This window comes from Scyliorhinus torazame, chromosome 10 (genome assembly GCF_047496885.1).
Source record: "Scyliorhinus torazame isolate Kashiwa2021f chromosome 10, sScyTor2.1, whole genome shotgun sequence".
NCBI classification, from domain to species: domain Eukaryota; kingdom Metazoa; phylum Chordata; class Chondrichthyes; order Carcharhiniformes; family Scyliorhinidae; genus Scyliorhinus; species Scyliorhinus torazame.
The window spans coordinates 139644224-139659797 of NC_092716.1; positions in this window are offsets into that span (position 1 = coordinate 139644224).

Below are 15574 nucleotides of genomic sequence, written 5' to 3' on the forward strand. Positions count from 1 at the left end.
TGGCTCGAGAGGGGGCTAAGAATGGGATAGCGTGGGACCCGTACGAAGAGGGACAGGTAGCGGCCGTTACAAGACAGCCCCAGAGGGGGGATGGGACGAGTTTGGCCCCAGATCTGGCCACTGCCCAGGGACAGGACCCCGAGCTAAAGAAAGTCATAACGGCCATGGGTAGACAGGAAAGGATAGAGGGGCCCTATGGGGGAAAGGACATCACCCTGAAGGAGGGCATGCTCTTCAGAGGGGACCAGTGGATAGTGCCTTCCCAGCACCATAGGGAATTTATCGAAATGGCCCATGAGAGCCCCGGAGCGGGACATCCCGGCCCTGAGACCACCTGGCAACGGGTGGAGAGGGTGGGGTGGTGGCCGAGCCTCCGGGAGGATGCTCGCGATTTCTGCGCGAGCTGCTTGGTGTGTGCTACCAATAACCCGGACCCCAAGAAAAGAAAGGTCTCGTTGGGGCACATCCGCAGGGTGGAGGGGCCCTGGCAGTCGATACAGATCGACTATATTGGACCCCTTCCCCCAGCGGCAGGGGGTTACAAGTACTGTCTGGTGTTGGTGGATATTTTCACCAAGTGGGTAGAAGCCTTCCCCTGCCGAACAGCCACCGCAGCAGGCACAGCCAGGATACTGGTCAGGGAGGTATTCTCGAGGTGGGGACTCCCACAGTTTGTGGAGTCAGATCAGGGGAGTCACTTCACGGGACAAGTGATGCAAGCGACCCTGAAAGTCCTGGGGATTAAGGCAAAGTGGCATGTGGCTTATAACCCTCAATCCTCAGGTCCTGTGGAAAGGTTAAATAGGACCATAAAGGAGAGGATCAGGAAAGAAACAGGCAGCTCGCCCAACCGGTGGGTAGAAATCTTACCCTTAGTTTTAATGGGGATCCGGGCAAGCCAGTCCAGGAGCACAGGGTACTCCCCGCACGAGCTCATGACAGGGAGAGTCATGAGAACCCCGATCCATGTCAGGGTACCTTCCCTGACAGAGGGGCAGCTTAGGGAGGTAAACCGAGACAGGTTTGCTAAGAAGCTGATGGAGCAGCTAAAGGAAATTAATTGGCAGGCAGCGTTTAACATGGGAACCCAGCACCGGAGGAACAAGCTGCTGCTCGAGCCCCACACTACCCAGGAATGGGCCATAGGGGACCAAGTAATGGTCCGGAATTTTGCACGGGTAGGAGCCTTTGAGCCACTGTACGCGGGACCGTACAGTATAGTGGACAAGGCCAGCCCCATGGTTTACGCAGTACAGCTCCCCCGGAAGATTAAATGGTTCCACGTGAACCAGTGCAAACTTTTCGACCCCACCAGGGCCGGTAAGAGCAAGTTGGGGGGGGGACTGGGGGTGATAGTGGAGAAACCGCCTGCAGAATTAACGACGGTGGGGGAGGTCCCTGACTCCACGATCACACAACCAGTGACAAGGTGCTGTCCCGAAGGGGCAGTCCCAAAGAGACCGACAGTGCTGCAAGCACCCAGCCCAGGGACAGTAACGATTCCCAAGCCCTTACCTGTGGGTCAGGTGGCCTGCCTTAGTATAGAGGCTAAGGAGGCGGAGGAAGTGGAAGTATCACCTTGGGCTTGGGAACCAGTCAGGGGACGAAGGAGCAATCGGGTCTCCAAGCCCCCTCTAAGATGGTCCCCATCACAGCTCCCTAGAACCCGGTCCCGCAGTAAGGGGGCCCGAGTAGGAGGGAGCGCTGAGGGATCCCCGAACCCTGTTGGGGAAGGAGAGGCAAGGGGCAGCCCGAACCCCCGGGAGGGGACGGTCTGGCCCGAGCCGTTCGACCAAACCGGCGAACTGCCCCAGTTTAGCGGGGCACAGTTTTAATTTGGCCACCCGGAGACGGGTGGCATTGTATATATCATATTCCTTTTTCTTTTCCCCTGCTAGTTCTAATTAGTGTGTAGTTGTGTGTGAAGTATTTAGGATCGTGGGAACACAGAAGCGCCTGGTGCAATGGTAAAATGATGAAGCACCAGGCACTAGGACCCTGGTGCAGCCGGGCTGTAAACACAGAATCACAGACAGGCTGCGGCAACTTCAAAGCGGGAGCTGCTGCTGCCGCCGGATAGCGGCAGGCACTAGGACCCTGGGGAGCCGGGCTGTAAACACAGAATCACAGACAGGCTGCGGCAACTTCAAAGCGGGAGCTGCTGCTGCCGCTGGATAGAACCCATGCACTTTAAGGTAGGTAGTTCTGTAGAGGCAAGGATGTGTTTTGTTTTTTACAGATGGGGCACCCGACGATGTGGAGTTTGATGATCTTGGCGATGGTGGGACCAGAGGCGAGACAGAAGAGTCCTTCGACTGACCGGGTTAGGGTGACTGAGGGCAGGCGGGTGTGTTTAACCTGAGGGGGACGTTCCTTTGGGGAGATGGTGGTGGCCCAGGAAGCTGAGGCTGGACATGAGGGATCGGTCCTCGGACTGGGAACGCCCGGACACCAACACCTACCGGACCATCACGGGGTCACCGGGTAGGATCACCGTTTGCTGGGATAAGTGGTGGGCTTCTGACCAGGGCATTTATTTGTGTTCATGGGGATCTACCAAGGCATGTCCACAAGGGGCATTAATCACTTTTGTAAGGTGGTGGCAGAACCCAGGGAACGGGATAAATTGACCGCAGTGGGGAGGGATGTGTAACGCCCAGGGAAGGGATGACTGTAGAAGCTACCGAACTGCTGGTTCAGGTAAAACGACCCCTGCCCACAGCCCAACCGATCGACCCTCACAACTGTCCGATCACCACCAGGGGGGGGCCTGAGAATGGTTTAGTGTTTGCCCCCACAAAGAAAATGTTGTACAGGGGGTACATTATGCTGTCGCCTCAGTTGGACTAAACCTCTCAGCTGCAGGTATCGACGATGGAGGAAAAATGAAGAGCCTTCAACGGGAAGCAGCGAAGTGCAGCCAAGAAAGGAGGATCCTTGGTGAAATAAAGAGATGCAATTGTAAATAGTTGTATGGATTCGCGGGTTTCAGTTACTTGACTGTGATATATGTACAGGGACCCTTACGTTTGGGGTTCCGGTGAAATGTATACTTGATTGTGATATATGTACAGGGACCCTTACGTTTGGGGTTCCGGTGAAATGTGTATAGGTTACTGTGTGTTCAAATTAGATATGGTCTTGTCTTTCCCTTTCATTGAAACCAGGGGTAGCCTAGATTAAGGGAACTGTCTTGGGAATTGTAATTTTGCATGTTGTTGGGGGGGGCCTACGGTCCACACAAGAGGAAATGATTGCCCTTCACCTGTATCGATACGGTCCAAGCAGGTAGGGACGTATCAAAGGGGCATCTGTAAGGTGTTCGGGCAATTCGGCCTTTTTGGAACTGCCCAAGAATAAAAACTCAGAGACTGTAAACTGACTTTTCAGCCAAGAGAACGGAACCAGTTTTCCCAGCAGGCTTGGTCCGCTGAGCTGAGTAGGGACATAAGTACATAAGTATTTACAAACCCCCCCCTAGGAGCTACAAGGAAGAAGGAGCCAGACAACGAGATAACATCAAAACACAGACAAAGGGGCACGGGAATACACAGGAGGCTTGCCTGCAAGCAGGACAATGGGACGGTCATAGCCCCATGCAAATGTAAATGACCTGGCCTCCACCAGAGCAGAATCCAATTAACACCCCATCAACATAGCGAGGTGAGAATAGCAGCCATCTCCGGAGCAGCTGGAAGACACTGAAATTCTCCACAAGAGAGCCTAACCTCGTTATCCTAGAAAACAGACTGTCTGGGTTCAGTATATTGCGCTGGAAAAGCCCCTAGAAGATAAGCGGTAGAAAAAACCAAGTTGGAGGCGGACCTGGGGGAGGTACTCCAATCTTGACAGAAGCTACCGGCAGAAACTCACTGGGAGGAGGGGGGCGGAGCCAGCGCCAAATTCAAATCGCGGACGGTAGGAAAAAAACCAAGTTGGAGGCGGACCTGGGGGAGGTACTCCAATCTTGACAGAAGCTACCGGCAGAAACTCACTGGAAGGAGGGGGCGGAGTCGGCGCCAAATTCAAATCGCGCAGGTCTGCCTAGCTGGAAGGAGCGGACCTGCGAGGAATACCCGGAAACATACAGCTCTGACCGGCTCAAAGGGGGCGGGACCAGCGGGAACTTTAAACCTTACCTTCTTCAATGCAAAAGGGGCTGGCCGAACACAGGACAAAGCCAGGTAAAACAATATAAAAGGGGCTGTGTTTTCGATTGGGGGTCTCTTCGTTCTTGGCTCGACCTCTGCACCCCTGACTTGACCTCTGCAGCCTGTGACCGTAAGTACCCTGCAGCAGCTTGCGAAACTCCCTTGACTTTAATAGTGGTTGAGGCTTTGGGGAAGGGAACTTGTTTTGTGCCTTGTGCTATTGCTAAAAACTGTGTAATCATAAGAATTTTCGTTGTGTCCGTTATAGTACTTTTGAATAGACTTAGTTTGTGTTAGAGCATAAGATTTTATTATATTTTCTTCTGTTGATGATTTTGACCTGGGTTTTGCAATAAACCTTGATTTGATGATAATTGGAGTCGTTTAAATTCTTCAATCTTTCACCAGCGATCTCTGACCAAGTCATTGTTAAAATATTCCTCACCTTAATTCCGGGTTCAAGAATCGAGGGTCATCCTGAGCGATTCACTCAGGACAGACTGCTGGTTAGGAAATAAACAGCAGTGTCCTATTCTCTCTCTTGGGAAAGCTACTCTAGCGAAGTAGGAACCGGGTGGGTGTTGCACCACCGGCAAGAGAGAGAGTCACCTGGGTATTGGTAGGGGTCTGGAGATCTGTGTGATATAAGCCTCAGGCTGCCGGTTAGGAATAAACGGCAGGCTTGAATCAGTGCTCTCTTCAGTGGAAGTGTCCCAGTGCGACATCCCCTGGCCTCTGAAGTTTCAGTGCCAGCTGGAGAGAGACACACACAGATATTCAAACCCCAGATATCGGCCCAGTAGTGGAGTAGCAGAGATGGCACCCTCTACACCACACAGCCGAGCCGGTACAGCAGGTGGAGTTTGGAGCAGCCGAGGGGCTGGACGGTCGGAGGGCAGCCCAGGCCCAGCTAACAGCTGCCGCCCAGATGGCTCCCGGGTTCCTGGATGTACTTGACCCACCCGGACAACCGATGCATGTGGACACTCAGGGACTGAATAATGGGATGAGGGCCATCTTCCAGGACCTGCACACGCAGTTGGAGGAGTCCATCCGCGTTCAGGAGCAGGGAGTGGTGCCGCTCATTGCAGCCACCCTGGCTGACACCGCACGGGTGGCGTCCGCGGTGGAGGCAATGGGTGAAACGGTATCGGCTATTGGTCAGGTTCTGCAAGGTGTTGGGCTTAACGTGCGTGCGTCATCCATGGCCCAGGAGAGGGCTGCCCTCTCACAGGCAGCCATGCGCCAGAGCCAACACGACATTGCCGCCGCTCTCCGGGCCCTGGCCGAGTCTCACCATGCCATGGCCCGGTCCCAGCAAGTGATGGCACAGTCCCAGCAGTCGGTCGCGGAGAGCATTGACCGCCTGGCGCACGTGATGGATGGCGTGGCGCACTCACAGGTCGAGATAGCACAGTCCTTGGCAGGAATGTGGCACTCCCTGGGCTCCGTCTCTGCGAACATTCGGACCGTGGTCGATACCGCTGCAGGCCTCCAGGACTGGCAACGCCAGGTGTCGGTGTTGCGACGGTGCATGTCTCCGATCGCACCTCTGTCCCACAGTGAGGCCCGGGGGCCACCGGGCTCCCCAAGGGAGGAGGAGGTTCTGGGGCCCGTCCCGGTAGCTCCATCAAGGGAAGTCCCGGTACACTCGGCCTCCCCCCGTTCCGTCCCTGGCGCAACTGGTGGGCAGTGGGCAGGTCAGGGTGGCACAACACCATCCAGCATGCCCGCCGAGCAGCCTGGCCCATCGAAGCCGGGCCGCCCCAGGAAGCGCGTGCCGAAGGGGAGCCATGTCGAAGGGCGTGATTCACAGCAATCCACCTCCACTCCTGCTGTACCATCTGGGAACACACCTAGACGTAGTGGTAGGGCCCGTAAGGCAAAGACGTTAGGCACGTAAGAAGTTGGCACGGGTGCAGGGCACAGTTTAGTTGTAGGGGGTAGGGCATCTATGTTAATCACAAAAATAAACTCACTGTTGAATTTGACTTGTAAGACTCTGTGCTATGTCCGGTGCCAGGGGGCTCGTGAGGGTGACCGAGTGGCGTAGTGGTATACGAGCGTTGGTCTGAGGCCTCCGTATTGGCGTCATCAGCCATGACCTCAACGGATAGCCCTTGTCGCCCAGCAACCAGCCCATCAGCCGGGGGGGGCATCCATCGAACATTGCGGGGATGAATGACTGTGCCAGAATGTAGGCGTCATGCACACTCCCGGGGTACTTTGCACACACGTGCATGATCGTCATGTGGGGGTCGCACACCACCTGAATGTTCATGGAGTATGCGCCCTTTCTGTTCATGAACACGTCCCTGCTGTCTGCAGGCGGGCGCATGGGGACGTGCACACCATCGATGACACCCTGGACCATCGGTATCCCGGCCACCTTGGCGAATCCACGTGCCCGTGCTTCCTGCTGTGCTCGGTCCTCGGGGAATTTTATGTACCTGTCCGCGGTGGCGTACAAGGCGTCGGTGACGGCCCTGATGCACCTGTGGACCGATGCCTGTGATATCCCGGATAGGTTCCCCGCTCGGCGCCTGGAAGGAACCGGTCGCATAAAAGGTTAGGGCCACTGTCACCTTGACGGAGACTGGTATCGCATGTCCTCCTCCCATTCCATGTGGTGCGAGGTGCGCCACGAGCTGGCATATATGTGCGACCGTCTCCCTGCTGAACCGTAGTCTCCTCCTGCATGTGATGTCCGTTAGGGCCTCGAACGACATTCTGTCACGGTACACCCTCGGCCTTGCTGGACGCCTGTGGCGCCCTGGCACCACCATCAGTGGATCCTCCTGCTCCTCCTCCTCCTCCTCCTGCTCCCCCCCAAGCACTTCCTCTGCATTCCTCGCCGCCAGGGGGTCAATGTTCCCCTCGGCATCCCCCTGTACATCCGAGTCCTGAGCACCTGCGGCCTGCGCGGCGATGATGGGCCACTCCGCGGCCATCCCCTCTGCTGCACCGGCAACCACTGCATCTGCAGCCACTGTGGGCCGTCCGACTCTACGCTGCCGGATGGCAAACTCCAGAGCTGCGGCTCCAACCACGGCAGTGAACATCGCTGTCTGGTTGGCATACATGGTGACCTGCAGGAGGGTGGTGGGGGGCAGAGAAACGACAAGTTACACGGAGGTTCTTCCACACCTCGCCAGCCGGGTTGCCTGGGATCCCTGTGTGCCCCGGTGGCCTGGTCGCGCTGCAGACACGCAGCCAACCTAACACCTGGTCACTGTCTGCGCCCAACGGTCACTTCACACCGTATTGCTCACCAGTGTGCCACTTGCCTGTGCCCATCAGCCACACGACAACCTGCGACTGTGTCCTCGTCACCGTCCTGCCATATCAGGGCGGCTCACATGTTGCATCCGCGGATGGACGATACCCTCCACACTCTCCCTCAGCAACCCCTCCCACCTGGACACTCTCCCCCACTCCCCCTCCCACCAGCACACTCTCCCCCACTCCCCCTCCCACCAGCACAATCTCCCTCACCCCCCTCCCACCTGCACACTCTCCCCCACCCCCCCTCCCACCTCCACACTCTCCCTCACCCCCCTCCCACCTGTACACTCTCCCTAACCCCCCCCACCAACCTGCACACTCTCCCTAACCCCCCTCCCACCTGCACACTCTGCCCCACTCCCCCTCCCACCAGCACACTCTCCCTCACCCCCCTCCCACCTGCACACTCTCCCTCACCCCCCCTCCCACCTGCACACTCTCCCTCACCCCCCTCCCACCTGCACACTCTCCCTCACCCCCCTCCCACCTGCACACTCTCCCCCACCCCCCCTCCCACCTCCACATTCTCCCTCACCCCCCTCCCACCTGTACACTCTCCCTAACCCCCCCCCACCCACCTGCACACTCTCCCTAACCCCCCTCCCACCTGCACACTCTCCCTCACCCCCCTCCCACCTGTACACTCTCCCTAACCCCCCCACCCACCTGCACACTCTCCCTCAACCTCCTCCCACCTGCACACTCTTCCTCATCCCCCCTCCCACCTGCACACTCTCCCTCACCCCTCTCCCACCAGCACACTCTCCCTCACCCCCCTCCCACTTGCACACTCTCCCTCACCCCACCTCCCACCTGCACACTCTCTCCCACCCTCCCTCCCACCTGCACACTTTCCCTCATCCCCCTCCCACCTGCGCACTCTCCCTCACCCCCCTCCCACCTACACATCTCCCGCCCCCCCTCCCACCTGCACACTCTCCCTCACCCCCCCTCCCACCTGCACACTCTCCCTCACCCCCTCCCACCTGCACACTCTCCCTCACCCCCCTCCCACTTGCACACTCTCCCTCACCCCCCCTCCCACCTGCACACTCTCCCCCACCGCCCCTCCCACCTGCACTCCGCTCTCTCACCCCCTCCCACCTGCACACTCTCCCTCAACCCCCCTCCCACCTGTACACTCTCCCTCAGCCCCCTCCCACCTGCACACTCTCCCTCACCCCCCTCCCAACTGCGCACTCTCCCTCACCCCCCACCCACCTGCACACTCTCCCTCACCCCCCCTCCCACCTGCACACTCTCCCTCACCCCCCTCCCACCTGCGCACTCTCCCTCAACCCCCCTCCCACCTGCACACTCTCCCTCACCCCCTCCCACCTGCGCACTCTCCCTCACCCCCCCTCCCACCTGCACACTCTCCCTCACCCCCCTCCCACCTGCACACTCTCCCTCACCCCCCTCCCAGCTGCACACTCTCCCTCACCCCCTTCCCACCTGCACTCTCTCCCTCATCCCCCTTCCCACCTGCACACTCTCCCTCACCCCCCCTCCCACCTGCACACTCTCCCTCACCCCCCTCCCACCTGCACACTCTCCCTCACCCCCCTCCCACCTGCACACTCTCCCTCACCCTCCCTCCCACCTGTACGCTCTCCCTAACCCCCCCCACCCACCTTCACACTCTCCCTCACCCCCCCTCCCACCTGCACACTCTCCCTCGCCCCCTCCCACCTGCTCACTTTCCCTCACCCCCCCTCCCACCTGCACACTCTCCCTCACCCCCCCTCCCACCTGCACACTCTCCCTCACCCCCCCCCCCCACCTGCACACTCTCCCTCACCCCCCCTCCCACCTGCACACTCTCCCTCACCCCCCTCCCACCTGCACACTCTCCCACACACCACTCCCACCTGCACACTCTCCCTCACCCCCCCCTCCCACCTGCACACACTCCCTCACCCCCCCTCCCACCTGCACACTCTCCCTCAACCCGCTCCCACCTGCACACTCTCCCACACCCCCCCTCCCACCTGCACTCTCTCCCACACACCCCTCCCATCTGCACTCTCTCCCACACACCCCTCCCACCTGCACACTCTCCCTCACCCCCTCCCACCTGCACACTCTCCCTCACCCCCCCCACCTGCACACTCTCCCTCACCCCCCTCCCACCTGCACACTCTCCCTCACCCCCCCTCCCACCTGCACACTCTCCCACCCCCCCTCCCACCTGCACTCTCTCCCACACACACCCCCACCTGCACACTCTCCCTCATCCCCCCTCCCACCTGCACACTCTCCCTCATCCCCCCTCCCACCTGCACACTCTCCCTCAACCCCCTCTCACCTGCACACTCTCCCTCACCCCCCCTCGCACCTGTACACTCTCCCACACACCCCTCCCACCTGCACACTCTCCCTCACCCCCCCTCCCACCTGCACACTCTCCCTCACCCCCCCTCCCACCTGCACACTCTCCCTCACCCCCCTCCCACCTGCACACTCTCCCACCCCCCCTCCCACCTGCACACTCTCCCTCACCCCCCTCCCACCTGCACACTCTCCCTCACCCCCCTCCCACCTGCACACTCTCCCTCACCCCCCCTCCCACCTGCACACTCTCCCTCACCCCCCTCCCACCTGCACACTCTCCCTCACCCCCGTCCCACCTGCACACTCTCCCTCACCCCCCTCCCACCTGCACACTCTCCCTCACCCCCCTCCCACCTGCACACTCTCCCTCACCCCCCTCCCACCTGCACACTCTCCCTTACCCCCCCCACCTGCACACTCTCCGTCATCCCCCTCCCACCTGCACACTCTCCCTCACCCCCCTCCCACCTGCACACTCTCCCTCACCCCCCTCCCACCTGCACACTCTCCCTCACCCCCCCTCCCACCTGCACACTCTCCCTCACCCCCCTCCCACCTGCACACTCTCCCTTGCCCCCCTCCCACCTGCACACTCTCCCTCACCCCCCTCCCACCTGCACACTCTCCCTCACCCCCCTCCCACCTGCACACTCTCCCTCACCCCCCTCCCACCTGCACACTCTCCCTCACCCCCCCTCCCACCTGCACACTCTCCCTCACCCCCCTCCCACCTGCACACTCTCCCTTGCCCCCCTCCCACCTGCACACTCTCCCTCATCCCCCCGTTGGCCGCAGCCTTCTCGGGGAAGCCGACCCGGTGTCCAGGAGCTCCGGAACAGTCCGCTCACCTCCTCACTGGCCAGCGTCAGCCAGCACGACTGACTGACGATTTTAAATAGCAGGTGTGAACGGCGACGGCGTGAACTGGGGTCACGCCGTCGGGACTTCGGCCCATCCAGGCCTGAGAATAGCAGGGGTGCCGGAGAATCGCCATTTTGGGTGTCACGGGCGATTCTCTGGCCTGCACAGCGCGGAACTTGACGGGGCGGTTCTCCCCACTTGGGAGAATCGCGGGAGGGCGTCGGACCAGCGTCGTGGGAAAATCTGGCGACCCAGGCGATTCTCCCAACCGGTGCGGGAGCGGAGAATCGCGCCCCCTATACCTGGGCCTGGGAAGAGGGAGATTGGGCAAAAGAGAATAGACACCATGCTACAGTTACCACTACCCCGAAACATGAGTGCCCTCCGATTCTTCCTAGACCTGGTAAGTTACTGTAGGAATCACATTGATGGCTTTGCCTCTAAAGCTGATCAAAGTCTGACCCTTTAAAGAAAAGTGCCGTGCAGAACTGGGGGCGAAATTCTCCGGAAACGGCGCGATGTGCGCCGACTGGCGCCCAAAACGGCGCAAATCAGTCGGGCATCGCGCCGCCCCAAACGCGCATCTTTGGGGGCCGAGCCCCAACCTTAAGGGGCTAGGACGGCGCCGGACGAATTTCCACCCCGCCAGCTGGCGGAAAAGGCCTTTGGTGCCCCGCCAGCTGGCGCGGAAATGACATCTCCGGGCGGCGCATGCGCGGGAGCGTCAGCGGCCGCTGACAGCTTCCCACGCATGCGCATTGGAGGGAGTCACTTCCGCCTCCGCCATGATGGAGACCGTGGTGGAGGCGGAAGGGAAAGAGTGCCCCCACGGCACAGGCCCGCCCGCGGATCGGTGGGCCCCGATCGCGGGCCAGGCCACCGTGGGGGCACCCCTCGGGGCCAGATAGCCCCGCGCCCCCCCCCAGGACCCCGGAGCCCGCCCGCGCCGCCTTGTCCCGCCGGTAAGAGAGGTGGTTTAATCTACGCCGGCGGGACAGGCATTTTAGCGGCGTGACTTCGGCCCATCCGGGCCAGAGAATCGCGGGGGGGGGGGGGCCCGCCAACCGGCGCGGCGCGATTCCCGACCCCGCCGAATCTCCGGTGCCGGAGAATTCGGCAACCGGCGGGGGCGGGATTCACGCCAGCCCCCGGCGATTCTCCGACCCGGCGTGGGGGGCCGGAGAATCTCGCCCTGGATCCCTCAGCACACAGCCGCAGTAACCGATTTAAAATGCACCCTCGCCACCAGCCCTACTAATCCCTGACCCAGAATTCCCATACACATTAGAAGTTACTGCCATGGACCCCTTTCAGCAGTGTTACTGCTGGAGTGACACAATAGATTAGACCCCATGGCATTTGCCTCCCGAGTATTGGACCCAGTAGAACAGGGCTTCTCCGGGTGCGAACGGCACCTGCTCATGGTATTTTGGGCTGTGCAGTATTTTGCGTACATCGCAGGATTAAATCCCGTCACTATTCTTAAGGAACATACCCCAACCCAACTTTTACTAGATGGTTGACTTAAGGACGGCTTGGTAATCCTGGTCCGTGCTGCACGCTGGACACTTATTGCAGGGTAGGGACATCACAGTTAAAAGAACTAAAGTGCCCACATTTTTAGCCGACAAGCTGCATTATGGGGGAGCCCCACATGAGTGCCTGGTTATAGCCACCAAAGACCCCGCAGGTCTGTTTATTCCTAAGCAACAAGAGCCACTGACAGGAATCAAACATGCAGCCACCCAGCAAACAGATACTGCCCTACGAATTTACGTGGATGGCTCTTCCACAATAGAGGACAGGAATAGGGGGCGCCATTCTCCGACCCCCCAGAGGGTCGGAGAATGGCCGTTGGCCGCCGTGAATCCCGCCCCCGCCGTTTGCCGAAGTCTCCGAAGGGAGAAAAGTCGGCGGGGCGTTAATGGAGCCGCTGCTGTCGGAGAATGGCACGGGTCTGCGCAAGGCAGCCGCTTTTCGGCCTGCCGATATTCTCCCTTCCGGATGGGCCGAAGTCCCGTCGACGTGATGACCGTTCACGTCGACGTAAATTAAACCTCCTTTTCATCGGCGTGACCCTGTGCTCCAGGTTCACGCCGACCAGCGAGGAGGTGAGTGACGGTCTGGGGGGTTGGCTCTGGGCAGGAAATGGCGTGGCCGCAGTCTGAATGCGTGAGGAGAGGTGTGTCTCGGGTTGTGTGTGTGTGTGTGCGGCGGGGGGGGTGGTTAGAGTGTGCTGGGCTCCGTGGGAGTGCCGGGAGGGGGGTCCGTGCCGGGGAGGGGGATGGGGTCCGTGCCGGGGAGGAGGTTGGGGGGGTCCGTGCCGGGGAGGGGGATGGGGGGTCCGTGCCGGGGAGGAGGTTGGGGTCCGTGCCGGGGAGGAGGTTGGGGTCCGTGCCGGGGAGGAGGTTGGGGGGGTCTGTGCCGGGGAGGAGGTTGGGGGGGGTCCGTGCCGGGGAGGGGGTTGGGGGGTCCGTGCCGGGGAGGAGGTTGGGGTCCGTGCCGGGGAGGAGGTTGGGGGGGTCCGTGCCGGGGAGGAGGTTGGGGGGGGTCCGTGCCGGGGAGGGGGATGGGGGGTCCGTGCCGGGGAGGAGGTTGGGGTCCGTGCCCGGGAGGAGGTTGGGGGGGGGGTCCGTGCCGGGGAGGGGGTTGGGAGGGGGTCCGTGCCATGGAGGAGGTTGGGGGGGGTCCGTGCCGGGGAGGAGGTTGGGGGGGGGGTCCGTGCCGGGGAGGAGGTTGGGGGTCCGTGCCGGGGAGGAGGTTGGGGGGGTCCGTGCCGGGGAGGGGGGATGGGGGGGTCCGTGCCGGGGAGGAGGTTGGGGTCCGTGCCGGGGAGGAGGTTGGGAGGGGGTCCGTGCCGGGGAGGGGTTGGGGGGTCCGTGCCAAGGAGGAGGTTGGGGTCCGTGCCGGGGAGGAGGTTGGGGGGGGTCCTTGCCGGGGAGGAGGTGGGGGGGGTCCGTGCCGGGGAGGAGGTTGGGGTCCGTGCCGGGGAGGGGGATGGGGGGTCCGTGCCGAGGAGGAGGTTGGGGTCCGTGCCAGGGAGGAGGTTGGGGGGGGGGGGGTCCGTGCCGGGGAGGGGGATGGGGGGTCCGTGCCGGGGAGGAGGTTGGGGTCCGTGCCGGGGAGGAGGTTGGGGGGGTCCGTGCCGGGGAGGAGGTTGGGGGGGGGGGGGCCGTGCCGGGGAGGACGTTGGGGGGGGGGGTCCGTGCCGGGGAGGGGGATGGGGGGTCCGTGCCGGGGAGGAGGTTGGGGTCCGTGCCGGGGAGGAGGTTGGGGGGGTCCGTGCCAGGGAGGAGGTTGGGGGGGGTCCGTGCCGGGGAGGGGGATGGGGGGTCCGTGCCGGGGAGGAGGTTGGGGTCCTTACCGGGGAGGAAGTTGGGGGGGGTCCGTGCCGGGGAGGAGGTTGGGGGGGGGGTCTGTGCCGGGGAGGAGGATGGGGGGTCCGTGCCGGGGAAGAGGTTGGGGTCCGTGCCGGGGAGGAGGTTGGGGGGGTCCGTGCCGGGGAGGGGGATGGGGGGTCCGTGCCGGGGAGGAGGTTGGGGTCCGTGCCGGGGAGGAGGTTGGGGTGTGTCCGTGCCGGGGAGGGGTATGGGGGGTCCGTGCCGGGGAGGCGGTTGGGGTCCGTGCCGGGGAGGAGGTTGGGGGGGGTCCGTGCCGGGGAGGAGGTTGGGGGGGGGTCCGTGCCGGGGAGGAGGTTGGGGTCCGTGCCGGGGAGGGGGATGGGGGGTCCGTGCCGGGGAGGAGGTTGGGGGGGTCCGTGCCGGGGAGGAGGTTGGGGGGGGGTCCATGCGGGGAGGAGGTTGAGGTCCGTGCCGGGAGGAGGTTGGGGGTCCGTGCCGGGGAGGAGGTTGGGGTCCGTGCCGGGGAGGAGGTTGGGGGGGGTCCGTGCCAGGGAGGAGGTTGGGGGGGGGTCCGTGCCGAGGAGGAGGTTGGGGTCCGTGCCGGGGAGGAGGTTTGGAGGGTCTGTGCCGGGGAGGAGGTTGGGGTCCGTGCCGGGGTGGGGGATGGGGGGTCCGTGCCGGGGAGGAGGTTGGGGTCCGTGCGGGGGAGGGGATGAGGGGTCCGTGCCGGGGAGGGGGATGCGAGGGCAAGTGAGTTGGTCCACCTGGCCAGGTGCCAGCCTCCAACAGTTGGACCCATGCGGTCCATGCCACCTGGCTGGGGGGGGGAGGGGATATGGGCAATGATGACATGTCGTCGTTCCCCTCCCCCCCACCAGGCCGTCATGTTTTCCGATCATCCAGCGGTGTTGGCCGCCGTGGTGGCAGCCGCTAATGTCTATGTTGCCCTGGATGAGGAGGAGGAGGAGGAGCGTGCCAGAGAGGCGGCGCAGGCTGCCGCAGAGGGACAGGCGGCTGCCGCCCAGGCTGGAGGGACATCTGACCGACAGGACGAGGAGGGGGAGGAGGACGTTGCGGCCCCACGGCAACGGAGGCACCCGAGGGTGCCCCGTGTGTACCGGCCCCGGCAGTCATACCAGGACCTCACGGACCGGGAATGCAGGAGGAGACTCCGGATGAGGCGGGAAACCGTGGCACACATCTGCCACCTGCTGGCACACCTGTCACCGCGTGGCACTGGCGGGGGACACCCTCTCCCCGTGTCCGTCAAGGTTACGGTGGCCCTGAACTTTTATGCAACGGGGTCATTCCAGGCACCGAGTGGGGACCTGTCCGGCATATCGCAGACATCGGTGCATCGCTGCATCCGGGCAGTGACAGATGCCCTATATGCCATGGTGCCACCGCTACATCCGCTTCCCCGTGGACCGGGCCAGCCAAGATGCCCGGGCCGTGGACTTCTCTGCCGTGGCCGGGTTCCTCATGGTCCAGGGCGCGATTGATGGGATGCACCTCGCCGTGCGGCCACCTGCAGATAACAGGGCCGTGTTCACCAATAGGAAGGGGACCTATTCGATGAACATACAGGTGGTCTGCGACCAC